The following is a 17,441-nucleotide window of genomic DNA, read 5'->3' on the forward strand; positions in this document are numbered from 1 at the left end:
CTCCTCAGACTGGCCAGCAGAGATAGTTGCCTTACCCTTGAACTTTGGGTTGTCAGCACCCTGCAGGTTGTACCATGAGAAAGGCTTCTTGGCCTTTACCTTTGTATTATATTGCCTCGGCTCCACCTTTTGATCGTTGAAATACTTTGTGAGGAAGTTTGGGTAAGGGTAGGATCTCTCATCTTTTTGGACAGCTAATGTGATGTTGGTTGACATTATGGCACCCATATTTATCGGGTACCCAGCCATAATAGAAGCCACCAGAACTGCTCGGGGAAGTGGGAGGTTGTTCTTATTCAGACACAAGTCAATATGGCTGCACACAAAGGTCTGCCACCCTTTAGCTTCAAAATTTAGGGTGGCCCGGACTATGGGAACCCCTGTTGTGAGCCACGAGGGTAGTGGTCCTCCAGCAGCCAAAATCTCAGCTAGCCACGGGCAAGCTACATCACCCATAGCAAGCTTTTCCAAATATTGAACTGCCTCTACTTCTTCAAATCCCACATATGTGTTCAAAGGGCAGACGTCGAATCGGACTTTCAGATTTCTCACTTTTGTTATCTTGGTACCCTTCTTTATGTGAGCCATATTGGCATAAATTCTTTAACCAAGTGCTCATTTGCATCGATGACACTGTGGGTGAACCACTTCCACCCATTTCGCTCCCGGAACTGTCTAAGGACATTTGAATTGTGAATTTCCAAATCATTCATTAAGAACTGTTGCTCAAGTGTAAGCGATCTCTGGGGCCACCACTCTATGAACTTTTTGAAGGCTGTTAAGCTGACGAATTTGTCTTCCCACATCTCTTTCTTCTTCGACTTCTCAAGGCCGCCCACTCGAGTGTTACCTCCTCTCCCATCTTCCGGGACATCATAATCATCATCTAAATCGATTGGTGCAGGAGGAGTGTGTGTAGAGGAGGGCTATGAACCCTGGCTACCAGCATGTGAACCCTCAGAAGAACTTGCTGAGGTGGAGGATTTGTCACGGAATTGGCATCTCCCTTGAACCTTGGATTCGTCACGGGGCATATTCACCGGTGTCTGTAGATTCTAAGATTCTGTTGGCCGTAGCCTTCTTGTTTATTGCTCTCTAAATGGCTAGTGGTAGGTTACTCTTGCCTCGGCCTCATCCTCGGGAGGGTTCACCCCTCCCTTTAGAAGTATAACCTCGACCACGTGATCTAACCATTGTCTGCAATTTATAGCAATAAGAATCAGTTAGATTTAAAGTTCAAAGTGTAAACAGATGTATACATGACAGTTGTAGGAAAACAGACTCAGAGGAGGTAGTGCAGACCGCACAAAAGTGAGCGCGGCCGCAGACTGCCAAGTGCGGACCGCACAATTTCATAGTGCGGCCGCACAACCAAAAGTGCAGACCACAAAATTTTGAGTGCGGCCGCACAACCCAGGTTTAGACTACTGGGTTCTCTGATATTTGACACTACGGTCGCACACACTTTTGTGCGGACTGCACAATTTTTCTGCGGACCGCAAAATTTTGAGTGCGGTCCGCACTTTTCATTCATTCTTTTGCCCTAACTTTGAGACATGCGGACCGCACAATTTGAATTTTACGCGGCAGTATTTTAGGGTTCATGCAATTTTTCACAAATTAAACATTATGTGTACAAAATGACAAGATTAGTGGTCTACCCAGTCCCTAATGAACAAATACGAAGCCACCCACATGTTTTTGAAGCACATATTAAGCACATTTGACATTTTTAGGCCTAAAAATAACTGACCTGATCAAAGAAAACAAAAACAAAAATTAAGAAAAAATGAACAAAAATCTAACATGGATTGAACATACCAGTAGTGAATGATATAGGTGAGAATCTAACTTGATGAATTTAGTGCGATTTGTGAACTATTTTTGGGATGCACAGTGTTTTCTAGGGCTTGGGAGTTCAAAGAGCGTAAAGTGTGAATAGTGGTGAAAAGCCCTATTTATACTTTGACCAAGTCAGGTCCAGAAATTACCTAAGTGCGGCTGCACAATTTTGAGTGCGGTCCGCACTCTTTACCTGTACATGAACTGAGCTCTGAGGTCCGCACAAAACGAGTGCGGCCGCATATCCTTGTGCGGTCTGCATACTTTTGTGTGCGGCCGCATTTTGGCCACTTTCCTGCAAATTTCAACTTCAAAGAGTTGGTGATTTTTGGATCTCCAGTTGTACGGCCGCACAAAGAATTGTGCGGCCGCAGACCCTTCTCTGCAGTTGTAACATTTTTGTGCGGTCCGCATAATTTTAGCACTTGGCCAAATTTTTCTAGGTATAGTCCTTGCAATGCACACCCATTCCTGCATACACTTCAAAACGAGTTAGCACAAAACAAAGGCTATCTAATGAAGGAGAAAAAGAAAAAGAAAAAGACACATGGGTTGCCTCCCAAGAAGTGCCTGATTTAACGTCGCAGAACGAATCAGGTTACCAATCATTTGAAATAAAGAATCGCCACAATGTGTCCATCATCAACCTTGCCAAGATAATGTTTAACCCGGTGCCCATTGACTCTAAACACCTCATCGTTCTTATTTTTCAAATCTAGAGAACCAAAGGGAGTTACATTCACCACTTCAAATGGGCCACTCCATTTTGACTTCAACTTGCCCGGAAACATCCGTAACCGGGAATTGAACAATAGCACAAGATCACCCTCTTTAAACTCCTTGTTGTGGATGTACTTGTCATGGAGGTACTTCATCTTCTCCTTGTAAAGGGAAGAGCTTGTGTAGGCATGATATCGAAATTTGTCTAGCTCATTCAATTGTGCCACTCTTAGGTTTTGCGACGACATCCCACTCAAGGTTCAAGCCCACGTGGCCTTATGCTCAAGTTCCACCGGAAGATTACACGCCTTCCCGAACACTAACCGGTATGGAGACATCCCGATCGGTGTTTTGTAGGCCATTCTATTAGCCTAATGAGCATCATCAAGTTTTCTTGACCAATCCGTCTGGTTGGTATTCGCTGTCTTTGACAAAATACTCTTGATCTCCCGGTTGGAGACTTCAACTTGTCCGCTTGCTTGAGGATGGTAGGGGGTCGATACTTTGTGAGTGACACCATACTTTGTAATTAAGGTATCAAAATCCTTGTTGCAAAAATATGAACCCCCATCACTAATAATGGCCCTTGGGGTATCAAACCTCGTGAAGATGTTCTTTTTCCAAGAATGCCACGACACTCGTTGCTTCATTGTTGGGCAAAGCAACGGTCTCGATCCATTTAGATACATAATCTATCGCGACTAGAATGTAGGTGTTCCCATAAGAGCTAACAAAAGGACCCATGAAATCAATACCCCACACATCGAATATATCTATCTCCACAATAGTGGTGAGAGGCATTTCATTCTTCTTTGAGATTCCACCGGCTCTTTGGCATTCATCACAACGCTTGACAAGCTCACTAGCATCCTTATAGAGAGTAGGCCAATAGAATCCACAACTCAACACTTCCGCCTCCGTTCTTGCTCCACCATGGTGACCACCATACGGTGAAGAGTGGCAAGCCTCAAGAATTCCCGTTTGTTCCTCCTCCAACACACATCTTCGAATCACACCATCGGTACAAACTCGGAAGAGGTATGGCTCATCCCAATAATAGTCAAGGCAATCCTGTTTGAGCTTCTTCCTTTGGTTTGAAGAGAACTCATTCGGTACAATTCCGCTAACAAGATGATTGGCTAAATCGGCGAACCATGGCATCTCGGTCGTTGAAATTGCTAAGAGTTGCTCGTCGGGGAATGAATCATTAATCTCAAGGCCGTCATGTGGCCTCCCCTCCTCTTCCAAACGAGACAAGTGGTCCGCCACTTGGTTTTCACTACCCTTGCGGTCTTGAATCTCTAGATCAAACTCTTGAAATAGAAGCACCCACCGCATCAACCTTAACTTAGAATCTTTCTTGCTCATCAAGTACCGAAGCGCCACATGGTCGGTGTGAACAATCACCTTTGTACCCATCAAATATGGGCGGAACTTCTCCATAGCAAAAACAATAGCAAGTAGCTCTTTTTCGGTCACTGTGTAGCTGACTTGGGCATCATTCATGGTCTTGCTACATAGTAGATCGGATGGAAGATTTTGTTGATACGTTGCCCCAAAACTGCTCCAACCGCCACATCACTAGCGCCACACATGAGCTCAAAAGGTAGGCTCTAATCTGGTGCGGTGATAATAGGAGTAGTAGTCAACTTGAACTTGAGGAATTCGAATGCCTTCATACAATCTTCGTTGAAATGGAACTTGGCATCCTTCTCCAAAAGTTTACACAAAGGGTTTACCCCCTTGGAAAAGTCCTTGATGAGTCGGCAATAGAACCCCACATGGCCCAAGAAGCTCCTCACTCCCTTCATGGATGTAGGGGGAGGGAGTTTGGAGATCACCTCAATTTTGGCCTTGTCGACCTCAATACCATGCTTTGAAATTTTGTGGCTGGGGACAATGCCTTCCTTGACCATGAAGTGACATTTCTCCCACTTCAACACCAAATTTGTCTCCTCACATCTAGACAAGACCCTATCTAAATTGTTCAAGCAATCATCAAAAGAATTCCCAACCACGGAGAAATCATGCATGAAGACCTCAAGAATATCCTCCACCATATCGGTGAAGATGGCCATCATACACCATTGAAAAGTGGTTGGTGCATTGCATAACCCAAACGGAATCCGCGAGAATGCGAAAGTACCATAGGGACAAGTGAAAGTGGTCTTCTCTTGGTCCTCAAGAGCAATAAGAAATTGATTGTATCCGGAGTATCCATCAAGGAAGCAATAACAAGCACGTCATGCCAACCTATCAAGCATTTTATCAAGAAATGGAAGTGGGAAATGATCTTTCCAAGTGACTTTGTTGAGCTTCCTATAGTCTATGTACACTCTCCATCCGGTGACAATTCTTGTGGAGATCAATTCATTCTTGTCATTTGTTATCACAGTCATGCCCCTTTTCTTTGGGACACATTGCACCGGAGAGGTCCACGAGCTATCGAAAATAGGGTAAACAACTCCAGCATCCAACCACTTGATTATCTCCTTCTTGACCACCTCTTGCATTGCTTCATTTAGCCTCCTTTGATGTTCAACGGAGGGTTTGGCATCCTCCTCCAAAATATTCTTGTGCATGCAAAAGGCAGGGCTTATGCCTCGGATATCCGCCAATGTCCATCCGATTTCTCTTTTCCTCCTTTGTAGCACCTTCAATTTGGACTCTACCTGCATGTTCATCAAACAAGAAGAAAGAATAACCGGTAAAGTAGAAGAAGGGTCAAGGAATTCATACCTAAGGTGTGGAGGCAATGGCTTTAACTCCAAAGTGAGGGGGTCCCTCGATTGAGGGCTTTATTGGAGGCGTCTTCCGATTTTCAAGATCCAAGGATAGCTTGCGGGGCTCATAAGTATATGACGTCATTCCTTGCAATGCATTCACACACTCTACATAGCCTTATTTCTCCTCATCATCGTCAAGGTTAAGTAAAACGGCTTCCAAATTATCCTCAACGTTCATTGTGGCACTAGCATCATCAATAATCACATCGGTGACCAAATCCACGAACGAACAAACTTCATTGCTATTCGGTTGCCTTATATATTTACACGCATGGAAGACCACATTTTCGTCACCTACCCAGAAAATGAGCTCACCGGCTTCCACATCAACAAGAACCTTCCCCGTAGCAAGGAAAGGTCTACCCAAAATAATAGGCACCTCATAGTCCACTTCACAATCAAGAATCACAAAGTCCGCCGGGAGGATGAACTTGTCAACACAAACTAACACATCTTCAATAATACCCAAAGGCCTTTTTATTGTACGATCCGCCATTTGTAACCTCATGGATGTGGGTCTTGGTTGCCCAATCCCAAAGTTTTGAACACTGAGTAGGGCATCAAGTTGATAGTCTCCCCAAAATCACATAAAGCTTTGGCAAAGTCGGCACTCCCAATAGTGCAAGGGATTGTGAAAGCGCCGGGATCTTCTAATTTCGGAGCCATTGAGTGCACAATAGCACTCACTTGATGTGTCATCTTGATAGTCTCACAATTCATTGACCTTTTCTTTATCTCCAAATCCTTCATGAACTTTGCATATCCCGGCATTTGTTCCAATGCCTCAACCAACGGCACATTAATAGACAAACTCTTCATCATATCAATAAACTCTTTGAATTGGTTCTCACTATTTTGCTTTGCATGCCTTTGAGGGTATGGAGGAGGAGGCCTTGGCACTGGTGCCTTAGCCTTTGGCACCATCGGTTCCGGCATGTCAATCACGTGTTCCCTAGACGGGTTCATTTCTTCTTGCATCTCCTCCATATTTTCATCAATATCAATTCTCACTTCTTCATTAGCTTGAACCACATTGCTTAGAATTTCATCTTCTTGAACCACAACATCATCATCCACAATTCTTATTTGATTTGAGGTGGTCGTATCTCCACATTTTCCACTTCTTATAGTCACAACCATAGCATGTCCCGTATTATTCCCACCCTTTGGGTTCACCACCGTATCACTTGGTAGTGCCCCCTTAGGACGAGTGTTCAAAGCTTGCAAGATTTGGCCTAATTGAACTTGAAAATTGCGAATAGAAGTGTTGTGAGAGGCTAGTTGAGCATCGGAGTCGGCATTCTTCTCCATCTTCTGTTTAAACATGTTCTCAATTCTACCCATCTCATTGTTAGAAGAGCTCGGACCTTGAGAAGGATAGAGAGGTGGATTGATCGGTTGTTGGAACATCGGGGGTCTCTGAAAACCCGACCCCCAGTTGTTGTTGTTATTCCACCCTCCTTGGTTGTTGCCTCCCCAATTGCTTTGATTATTGCCACCCCAATTGCCTTGAATATTGCGTCCCCAATTGCCTTGGTTACCTTGACTATTCCAATTGCCTTGATTATTGTTGCCACCACTCCAATTGCCTTGGTAGCCTTGGTTGTTCCAATTTCCTTGATTTCCTTGTGACCGCCATTGTTGTTGATTTTGCCCTTGAGCATTGTTTCTTTGGCCTTTATAATTGTTGACATGTTGCACTTCTTCTTCTTGCTCATTGAACGAATCACCTTGGTCATACCCACTATCATCTTGCATGAATTGTTCCAGACGGCTTTGCATTTATTGACCTTTTCGTCATCTCTTGTTCATCATCATATTCACACCTTCCATCGCGTTCACTTGTTTTGGCCCTTGAACTTGTTGAAGCTGATCTTTGGCCAATTGATTCATTGTGGTTGTCAACTCGGAAATAGCTTGCCCATGATCATGTAGTTCCTTGTGTAGGTGAATGACATTTGGGTCACCTTGAGGAACATTGGCTCTACTTTGCCATGCCGATGAGGTATCCGCCATCTCATCCAAAATTTCACAAGCTTCGCATAAGGTGTGTTCATGAAGCTCCCGCCGGTGAGTTGATTTACCACACATTGATTTGTTGTGGTGATCCCCCTATAGAAGGTTTGTTGGATCATGGCCTCGGTCATATCATTATTCGGGCACTCTTTAACCATGGTACAATATCTTTCCCAAATCTCGTGCAATGGCTCATTGGGTTCTTGCTTGAACGCAAGAATCTCATCCCGAAGTGTAGCCATATGTCCTGGAGAGAAGAATTTGGCAATGAATTTTTTCGCCAACTCATCCCATGTATGGATGGAATGATTGGGCAATCTCTCTAACCAGTCCAATGCCTTTCCCCGTAGAGAAAAGGGAAATATCCTCAACTGCAACGCGTCCTCGGAAACATTGGTTTGCTTGCTCCCCCAACAAGTATCGACGAACCCTTTGAGATGCTTGTAAGCATTTTGACTCGGAGCCCCGGTGAAGAATCCCCATTGCTCAAGTAGTGTAAGCATCACATTGGTGATTTGGAAGTTGCCCGCCCTAATACTGGGCGGGACTATAGCACTTGCATAACCCTTGTTCGGCAACACCCGGTGCGCTGTCGCTCTTGGTGGAGGTGGGGGAGGGACGGGAAAATTATCATGAAGCGGTCGGCCTCGCCTATTTGCTTGAAGTTCGGGAAGAACCTCATCTCCTTGATCATCGTCCACTTCCTCCCCCAATGGCACATTCCCGATGGGCTCGTTGTTTAGAGTCATTCTCGTACCTATAATCAATGCAAAAACAAAGTTAATGACTTGGAAGGAAAAGAAGACAACTCACACAAAAACCTAGATATGTAGCTAAATCCGTTTAACTCTCCGTCAACAGCGCCAAATATTGATGTAGCCCAAACTCACACCACAAATATAGGCTGTGAGGCGGTCGAAGCAATAATAAAAATCCAACGCAAGTCGGGGTCGAATCCACAGGGAGTTAGATTTTGGATTAGGTATACACCTAGTGTGACTGTATGATGTGCCTCAAATTACACTTTCACATTTTCAATTGTTGTTTCTACTTCTACTTTTAAGCTATTGATTGTAATCGTAGAGCTAAGAGACAATATTTTTGGTTTTGGTTGTTTTTCAAGTTATGAAAGATCCAGGGTTGCGACTTTCGCCTAGTTGGTTACCTAACGGATTCAAAGCTTTAGGGCATATTTGGTTGATCGGGATACAATATAGCAATCACACTCAATTACTCACTCTATACCTCTTGGTAGTTTGAGTGATTTTGCCCGATTTGTCTTTATCAAATCCAAACGGGTATTCCACAAAGCAAGTGATAAATGCTCTAGTCGGGTCTTACTATCTCTAGGTTCGACCCTTTAATTGGGGCTATCAATTTCTTGAGTTCACCCCAAAACCTAGTTAGCCAAGTTTTCCTAGGCTTAATCTCTCTTTCTCAAGCAGAGACTAAGTCAAATAGGCATAAATCAATGTTTGCAACCATCAATTCTCAAATTCAAAAAAGAACTAGGCTAAATATCATAAACTCAATCATAAATAAGCCCTAAATCAATTACCCATTAAGTACCCATACTAGGGTTGAGTCACAACCCTAGCTAAGGGTTTAGCTACTCATGGAAAATGAAGAAATTAAAGAAGAAACTAAGATAGAATTCATAATACTTGATTAAGGAAAGAAAATCTAATGTTTAAAAGCTAATCTAGTACAATGTTACCCAATATAGTAAATAAAAACGGCTCAGGTGCTCCCAACTTACAAAACTTAACCTAAAAATGACAAAAAGTTCTATTTATACTAAGCTAAAAATATCTAATAAAATTGCTCCTGCGGAGGTTGTGCGGACGCAAAATTCTGTGTGCAGTCCGCGTGTTGAGTTTGACAGGTCAATTGGGCTTTCTGCGGTCGCATAAAAATTGGAATGCGGCCGCACTTCATTTAATTGTGCGGACCGCACATTTGTGAGTGCGGCCGCACACTTGAACTTGGACTGGAGCTGGCCTTCATTATGCGGACTGCACATTTATGAGTACGGCCGCATTTCTTCAATCTTCCAAAAATATGGCTCTCTGATTCTCCTCTTCTGCGGACCGTACAATTATGAGTGCGGTCGTACTTGGCATCCGGCGGCCGCACAATAATAGTGCGGTCCGCACAATTGCGGTCCGCACATCTTCAATCTCCCAACATGCAAGTTCTCTGAAGCTTGTTTTCTGCGGCCGCACAATAAGTGTGTGGTTCGCACTTTGTGAGGAAATTCCATCAGTGCTCCTTCAGAATTTTGCAGCCGCACACAATATTGTGTGGTCCGCACTGTGGCCCTTTTTTGCCTTGTTTTGGTCGTTGTCCAATTTTTGCTCCTTTTTGAGTTGATTTTCGCTTTTTGGCTCATCTCCCAATACTCCTGCAAGAAAGCACATTTCATTAGTTTTCGGTAATACCTTTAAGCATTTTTGAGCTAAAACGCAAGTAAAAAGAGAGCAAATAAGCAGTCAAAGTCCCTACTTATCACCACTCCTTCACTATTCCCTATTATTTTATTATTTACCCTTTTAATCTATCATATTATATATACCTAATTATGTTTATGTAATATCTTTATAATATTAATTTTACATCTTAATTTTGGCGTATAATTTTGAAAAATTACTTTTTGTGCATAATTTTGCATTATGTCAAAATAAAAGCTAACCAGATATAAGCCTAAATCGACCCGAACCAAACAACCAAACCTAAATCCAAATTTCACTTTCTTTTTCTAAATTTTATTTTATTTGAAACATGAATACCAGTCAAATTATATAGATACTAAACTTCCAATTTTTTTGCATATTTCACCTAATCACTAACTAATACTAATCTAATATATCGAATATAACAAAAAATACTAGAAAAAATCATCTTTTCCTTGTTTCGGCTGCAGACAACGTTAGATTAGCTGATTGAGCCATATATTTGCGAATTTGGCGTAATTCTATTATTTTTAGAGTCAAATCTTGTATATTTGTGCAAAAAAAAAAAAAAAAACTAAGTATAAATAGAGTTAAATATACATTTTCAAACACACTCTCAACTCATGACATAAGTATATCAACTATTGAATCAATGTCACCAAGAGAATTATTAGGTCATTAAACATGTTCGCTATAAAAAAACTTTTGAATTGAAATTGACAGAATGTACTATTAGGGGCTGTTTGGTATGCGGTATAAGAAGGTATAAGGGGGGTATAAAAATTTAATACCACCTTAATACTCTGTTTAATTAGCAAACCAGGTATAAGTTATCCCCGTGTTAATTTTAACACAGGGATAACTTATACCTTATAAAAGGTGGGGTAATTAACACCGGTATAACTTATACCTTCTTCTTAGAAAATATGCAATTGTCATTCTTAATACAACATACCAAACAATGAATAAACAACAATCCCAGCATAACTAATCCCAGCATAACTTATCCCAATATAACTTATACCGGCATAACTTGTACCGGTATAAATTGTATTCCAACCAAACGACCCCTTAGGCTTCTAGAATGAATTATGGATTGTCACTCGCTGCAATTGCAAGAATAAAATTCTCATTTTCTGAATAAAGGATATCCTATATATATATTTTCTATATATGTGACTGATGATCTTATTTAACTTTGTAAAGTTGCATGTCAATGAATTTTATGTATTTTACATGTGATATTGTTTGTTATATACTTGTATAACATTAATAAGAAATATAATGTACGTAGGATCCTACTTCTTAAAATGCGGAGTATGACTTAGAGCCCGTTTGGCCAAGCTGCCAAAATCTGCTTATTTTGAAAAGTACTTTTGAAAAAAAATAATTTGTGTTTGGCCAATTCATTTAAGAAGTACTTTTTACAATATTTGATAAATAAATTGTGTTTGGCCAATCTTTATAAAAAATACTTTTGAGTGTCAAATTACAAAAAAGGATAGTACCAAGCTTTTATAATTATTTTAAGAAGAAAAATAAATTTAAATATTTATTATAAGAGGCTGTTATTATTTTTTATTTAATTTAATTAAAATATAAACATAAAGTAAACATACATACTAAATATTTAAATCATTGTAACATATATAGTTATACCAAAGCAATAATATTATCTAGTATAATTACTTGTTATTTACACCATGAAATAATAACCAAAGTCACTCACACATGATAATATTTCTGTAACGACCCGGCCATTCGTTTAGGAATTTACGCCCTGATCCCCTATTTACGGCATTCCCCGTGTTTGTTTCTGCTATTGTGAGTTGCTGGGAGGATTTATTTGCGGAGAGTTTTGGGACACTTAGACCCTAAATGAGAGTTTAAGTTATAGAATTTGGACCGTAGTCGGAACAATGTGAAGACTGCCTCGGAATGGAATTCTGTTGGTTCCGTTAGCTCCGTTTCGTGATTTCGGGTTTAGGAGCGTGCTCGGATTATATTTTGGAGGTCCGTAGCTTATTTAGGCTTGAAATGCCGAAAGTTGAATTTTTGAAGTTTCCGGTTCGATAGTGAGATTTTGATATCGGGGTCGGAATAGAATTCCGGAAGTTAGAATAGCTACATAGTGTCGAATGTGACGTGCTTGCAAAATTTCAGGTCACTCGGACGAGTTTGATAGACTTTTTGATCGAAAGCGTAATTTGAGAGTTTTTGGAGTTCTTAGGCTTGAATCCGATGTTTAACTGGTGTTTTGATGTTGTTTTGAGCGTTCCGAAGGTTGGAACAAGCTTGAATGATGTTTTAGGATTGGTTGGCAGGTTTGGTTGAGGTCTCGGGGGCCTCGGGTGAGTTTCGGGTGCTTAACGGAAGTTGAATTGGACTTAGGAGAAATATGAAGTTGGCTGAACCTGTCATAACCGCACCTGCGTGTACTGGACCGCAAGTGCGGCACCACAGAAGCGGTTGAAGTACCGCAGATGCGGTTTGAGGCGAAATGGGATTTGACCGTAGATGCGGGCGGAAAGGAAGTCGCAGGTGCGGAAAGTCCCCGTTTAATGAAAAGTCGTAGGTGCGACTTGGTCTTCGCAGAAGCGAGACCGCACCTGCGGTCCCAGAGCCGCAGATGCGGTTTCACTGGTCAGAAAAGAGGCAGAATCGAGGGTTAAGTTCAAAACTTGGAAAATCAATTTGGAGCTCGGTTGAGGGCGATTTTGGGAGGATTTTGAAGAGGAAATCAGTGGGTACGATTCCTAATCCCTTTCTAGTTGTATTCCTATAATCTAATCTTAGTTTTGTCATTTAATTTCGGATTTGGGATGAAAAATAGAGGAAAAGTGGAGAAAAGTTCTTAGGCCTTATTTTTGGGTTTTGATCTGGATATTGATGTCGGATTGGAATAATTTTGGTATAAATGAACTCTTGAGAGCATGATGATTCTGAATTTGTAAATTTTATCCGATTCCGAGATGTGGGCCTGAGGGTCGTTTTTGGTCATTTTTCCTAATTTTGCGTATTAGCTTATAATTAATTAGTTGAATTAGTTACTTGAAGTGTTATTTACATTATGCAATTGATTTAAATAGATTTGGGCCATCTGAAGTCGAGTACTCGTGGCAAGAGCGTGGTTTCGGGTTGATTTTGAGCCGGTTCGAGGTAAGTGACTTGCCTAACCTTGTGTGGGGGAAACTCCCCTTAGGATTTGGTATTGTTGATATTTGAAATGCCTTGTACGTGAGGTGACGAGTGCGTACTTGTGCTAATTGTTGAAAATCCATTTTCATTAAGTAACTATAATTGTGATTCCTTTTCCTGTTTATACTGCTTGTAATTTAAGCCCGCTGTTAGCTTAGGGAAGCATGTTTAATTGACTTAATTGCTTTACTTGCTCAAACTACCTTATTTGGGTTATGTGCAGCATGCTAGGTTAGAAATACTTGTTTTACCTTGGTATGAAATTGGAATTGAATTGAGTATCCTTCGTGTTGCTGTTGTGTGTGGACAGTATCCCGGGAGATCCCCCTGCCTATTTACTTTGGGACTACGGATTGGTATTCCGGGAGCTCCCCCTGCACTTTTATATTGGAACTACGAGACTGCATCCGGTTGACTCCCCCAGTACTGGGTATTTATATTTGGGACTACGGATCGGGATTTCCAGTAGATCCCCGCGCACTATGAGTTGGACTACGGGACGGTATCCCGGGAGATCCCACTGGATATTTATGTTTGGGACTACAGGACGGTATCCTGGGAGATCCCCGGTTGTTATCTCTATGCTGAGCCGTATTCTTTCCGTGATTACTTCTGCCTCTGTAATAGTTGTTGTTATTCTTAGTCCTATGTTATTTCACACTGTTAGCATTTAATTATATTGTCGTATTCTATGCTATTTTATCTCATTTTTTTCAGCTATAATTAGTAGGGCTCTAACCTTCCTCGTCACTACTCGACCGAGGTTAGGCTTGGCACTTACTGAGTACCGCTGTGGTGTACTCATGCTCTTTCTGCGCATGTTTTTCATGTGCAGATCCAGGTACTTCGACTCAGCGCTACTACCCTTGAGGCGGGGTGATCCATCAGAGATTCGAGGTATGTCTGCCGCGTCCGCAGACCGAGGAGTCCCTTTCCATTCTCTCTCATAGTATTAGCCCTTCTGTATTTACTCTTGTTTAGACACTCTGGAGTTAGAACACTGTAGTTATTACACAGTTTGTGATTTCATGAGGTTCCGAGTTTTTGGGAAATGTAGTTTCAGTTTGAGAGTTGTATTGTATATACCGAGCGACATCTTTAAACCTTCACTATGTTTATTCCGCAAGTTTTTTTTGTTTTATTCTGTTGTTTCTTTTTTCGCAATTTGTTAGGCTTATCTAGTCGTAGAGACTAGGTGCCGTCATGATAGTTCATGGAGGCCGAACTGGGGTCGTGACAATTTCTCAATAATTTCATCTCTAATTCTATCACGCAACGCCTCCATAATAGTAGAAGACTTGTCTTGCATTTTTAAAGGAATACATAAGACCCATCTCCTTCCTCAATCTCTGCAGTAATGTCTTCATTATCATAATCGCTGAATTCCTTATCAGTAGAAGAACGTCGTCGGATGAAATTATGTATAGCCATGGTAGTTGTAACAAGATGAATCTGAGTGTCAAACTTGAAAGATGACATTGAGCGTAAAATAGAAAACCTATTTTTCCATACTCCAAATGTTCTTTCAATTGTACATCGAAGACTGGAGTAAAAAAAATTGAATGCTTCATTTGGATTTCTAAAACTAGAGTTGCGCTTGAAATCTGGGAGATGATACCGCTCACCCTTATACGGTCTTAAATAACCCATCGTTGTTGGATAGCCTGAATCAACTAAATAATATTTACCTACACCACGTAAAAAAGAGTTAATTAAGATGAATAAAAACAAAATCTACATATTAAATAACACAAGGCATAGTATTAGTATTGCTTACCCGATGAGGGATGAAGAAAGTTAAGGTTTTGCCTTCTAAGTGCCTGATCAAATTTTCTAGCATCATGTGCACCCACCTAGGCCATACAAATGTGAAGCACATGTCCCAATCACATACGGCCATTACGTTTTGTGAAGTGAAGTCTTTTCTACCAATGTATTTGATTTGTTCCTTAGAGCGAACAATACAAGGCACGTGTGTGCCGTCTATAGATCCAATGCAATTTTTAAAATATGGCCAATACCTGTCATCTTCTCTTATTTTAGGATTAATATCAGAAAAGGTTGGATCTTTTGGCTTAATAATATCCATAGCCAATTTCAAACATGCTATCAAAACATGATGAAAATGTCTGCTAACAGTCTCTCCAGAGTGTTGGAATCGTTCTTGAATCATTTGATTCCCTACACCATATTCGACCACCAGTAAAAACATAGCAACCATCACCTCTGTGGTCATTTTTCTTGTTGCTTTCAAAACATATTGTTCATTTAGTGTTTTGCATACGTCAAGAAATATATGTTTTTCTATCCTAAACATCTCATAACATCTCTTATCATGCCCTTCAAGTATCTCTTTGATGAAATAAAATCCTGTATGAGGAGAAGTTCTGCATGGAGTTTTTAGACAAAATTTTAATAATATTTTGATGCGAGAGCTACACTGAAAATTACCAAATCTAGTACATCATCATTGTCATCTACTTCATTTATAAGGACTTCATCAACATGCTCATCATTATTTACTGTGAATGACATATCTATAAGAAAAAGAATAAAATAAAATTACTTGAACAACAATCTATATACTTATTATAAAAAAATTAAATTCAAAAATCACCTAAGTACAATGACATAAAATTTCAATATTTCAAAATAAATATTAGTAACTTGAATAAAAGTCAAATATAGATTTCAATAACCATAAAGCATAACTAGAAGTGAGTTCCAGGATGATTTCCTAATCTACTGAAGTGAGTTCCAGGACGATTTCCTGCTAAAATTTCTTTCACACATATATTTAAAAATAGTTGTGTAGTTTCTGCATCACATTTAGCCTTCTCAGAGTTGTTATCCACTGTCATTTTCTTGCTCATTTTCTTTCATGCATTAAGAACATGTGGTTAATAATAATATTAAACATATGGTTAATAATATTAAATAAATAGAGAACTAAATCAAAAAAAGAAGAAGAGAAAGATACAAAAAATAAGAGCATCAAAGGAAAAAATTTCAGCTATTAATCACACGTATTATAAGAAATCAGTGTTATCATTGGTATATGCAAGCACTTTAGAAAAGAATAAAAATAAAAGTACATACTAGATATTGCGTATAATAAATTGGTACACCACAAAAAAAAATATACCTTATAGAAAAAGTACTTGTACTGATTGTTAGTTTGTTATTTTAAAGAGGAATATGAGACAAAGAAGAAGAATCTGTACAAGAAAAAGGGAGAAGAATTCTATTTATACTAATAGATAGGACTTTTCATTTTGCACAAAGTATTCAAGGAGATGAATCTATTAAAGTTACTGGGCGAATTCTAGGAGATTTATTAATTTAGAGAAATAAAAAAATAAGATTAGTCAAAGAAAATAGCAAAAACAAGAAAAGTCAAAAAAGAACTTGAAAAGTTACAAGATGATTCATTTATTTGATATCTTTACTTCTTAAAATAATGGTAGAAAGTAAAAAAAAAAAAAAAAAGGGGGGGGGAAAAGAAAAAAAGAACTATTAAAGCAAAAGAAGAAAAAACCAATAAAAAGACAAAAACGAATTTGAAAAGTTTACATGATTCATGTATTTGATGGTAGTATATATATATATATATATATATATATANGATCGAAGTCACAAGTTCATCTCACTACTCAAAAAGAAGAACAATTTCATTTGGACCCTAGAATGCCAACAGACATTGGAAGAATTAAAGCGGTATCTTTCGATCCCACCGTTGCTTCATACTCTAAAATCGGACGAGCAACTCAACTTATATTTGGCAGTCTCGGAGGTCGCGGTAAGTGGTGTCCTCTGCTGTTGGCCAAAAGTACTTTTTTTTTTGGCCAAAACACATTAAATTTTTTAAAAAGTACTTTTTTAACAAAAAAAAAAATACTTTTTGCCTCCGAAAAGCTTGGCCAAACATGCTTTTATTAGCTCTCGTTTGCTTCATAACATTTTTATGATATGGAGTAGTACTGATTTCAAACTTATAAGAAAAGCCACAAATGAAATTCATGTTTATTAAAGGAACTGAAGACTTAAATTATTTATTTGTTTAATCAACTTTTAGCATACTTAATTTTAAGTTTTCTTTTAAAAGATTCTTTAATAGATAAATAACTTTTTAATTATTACACCTTTAATCACATCCGATAAAAAGTAAACATAAGATTGATTAACTTAGAATATAGCCAAGAGTATACCGGAAATAAACACTCAAAATTAAAACTAAATACATGTTTTGAATGATTAAAAAAACTAGGCATTAGATATCAAAGATAATATTCTGATAATCTGTGTATTATTTTAATTCTTATAGTAGTCATATTAAGTTGGTCCGTGAAAAATCTAAAAATATGATTTCGGTTTAATTTATCTGACCAAAAATAACCTAACCCTAGTTGTGAATAAATTATTGTAC

The sequence above is a fragment of the Nicotiana attenuata genome, unplaced genomic scaffold, assembly GCF_001879085.1.
Source record: "Nicotiana attenuata strain UT unplaced genomic scaffold, NIATTr2, whole genome shotgun sequence".
In the NCBI taxonomy this organism is placed as follows: domain Eukaryota; kingdom Viridiplantae; phylum Streptophyta; class Magnoliopsida; order Solanales; family Solanaceae; genus Nicotiana; species Nicotiana attenuata.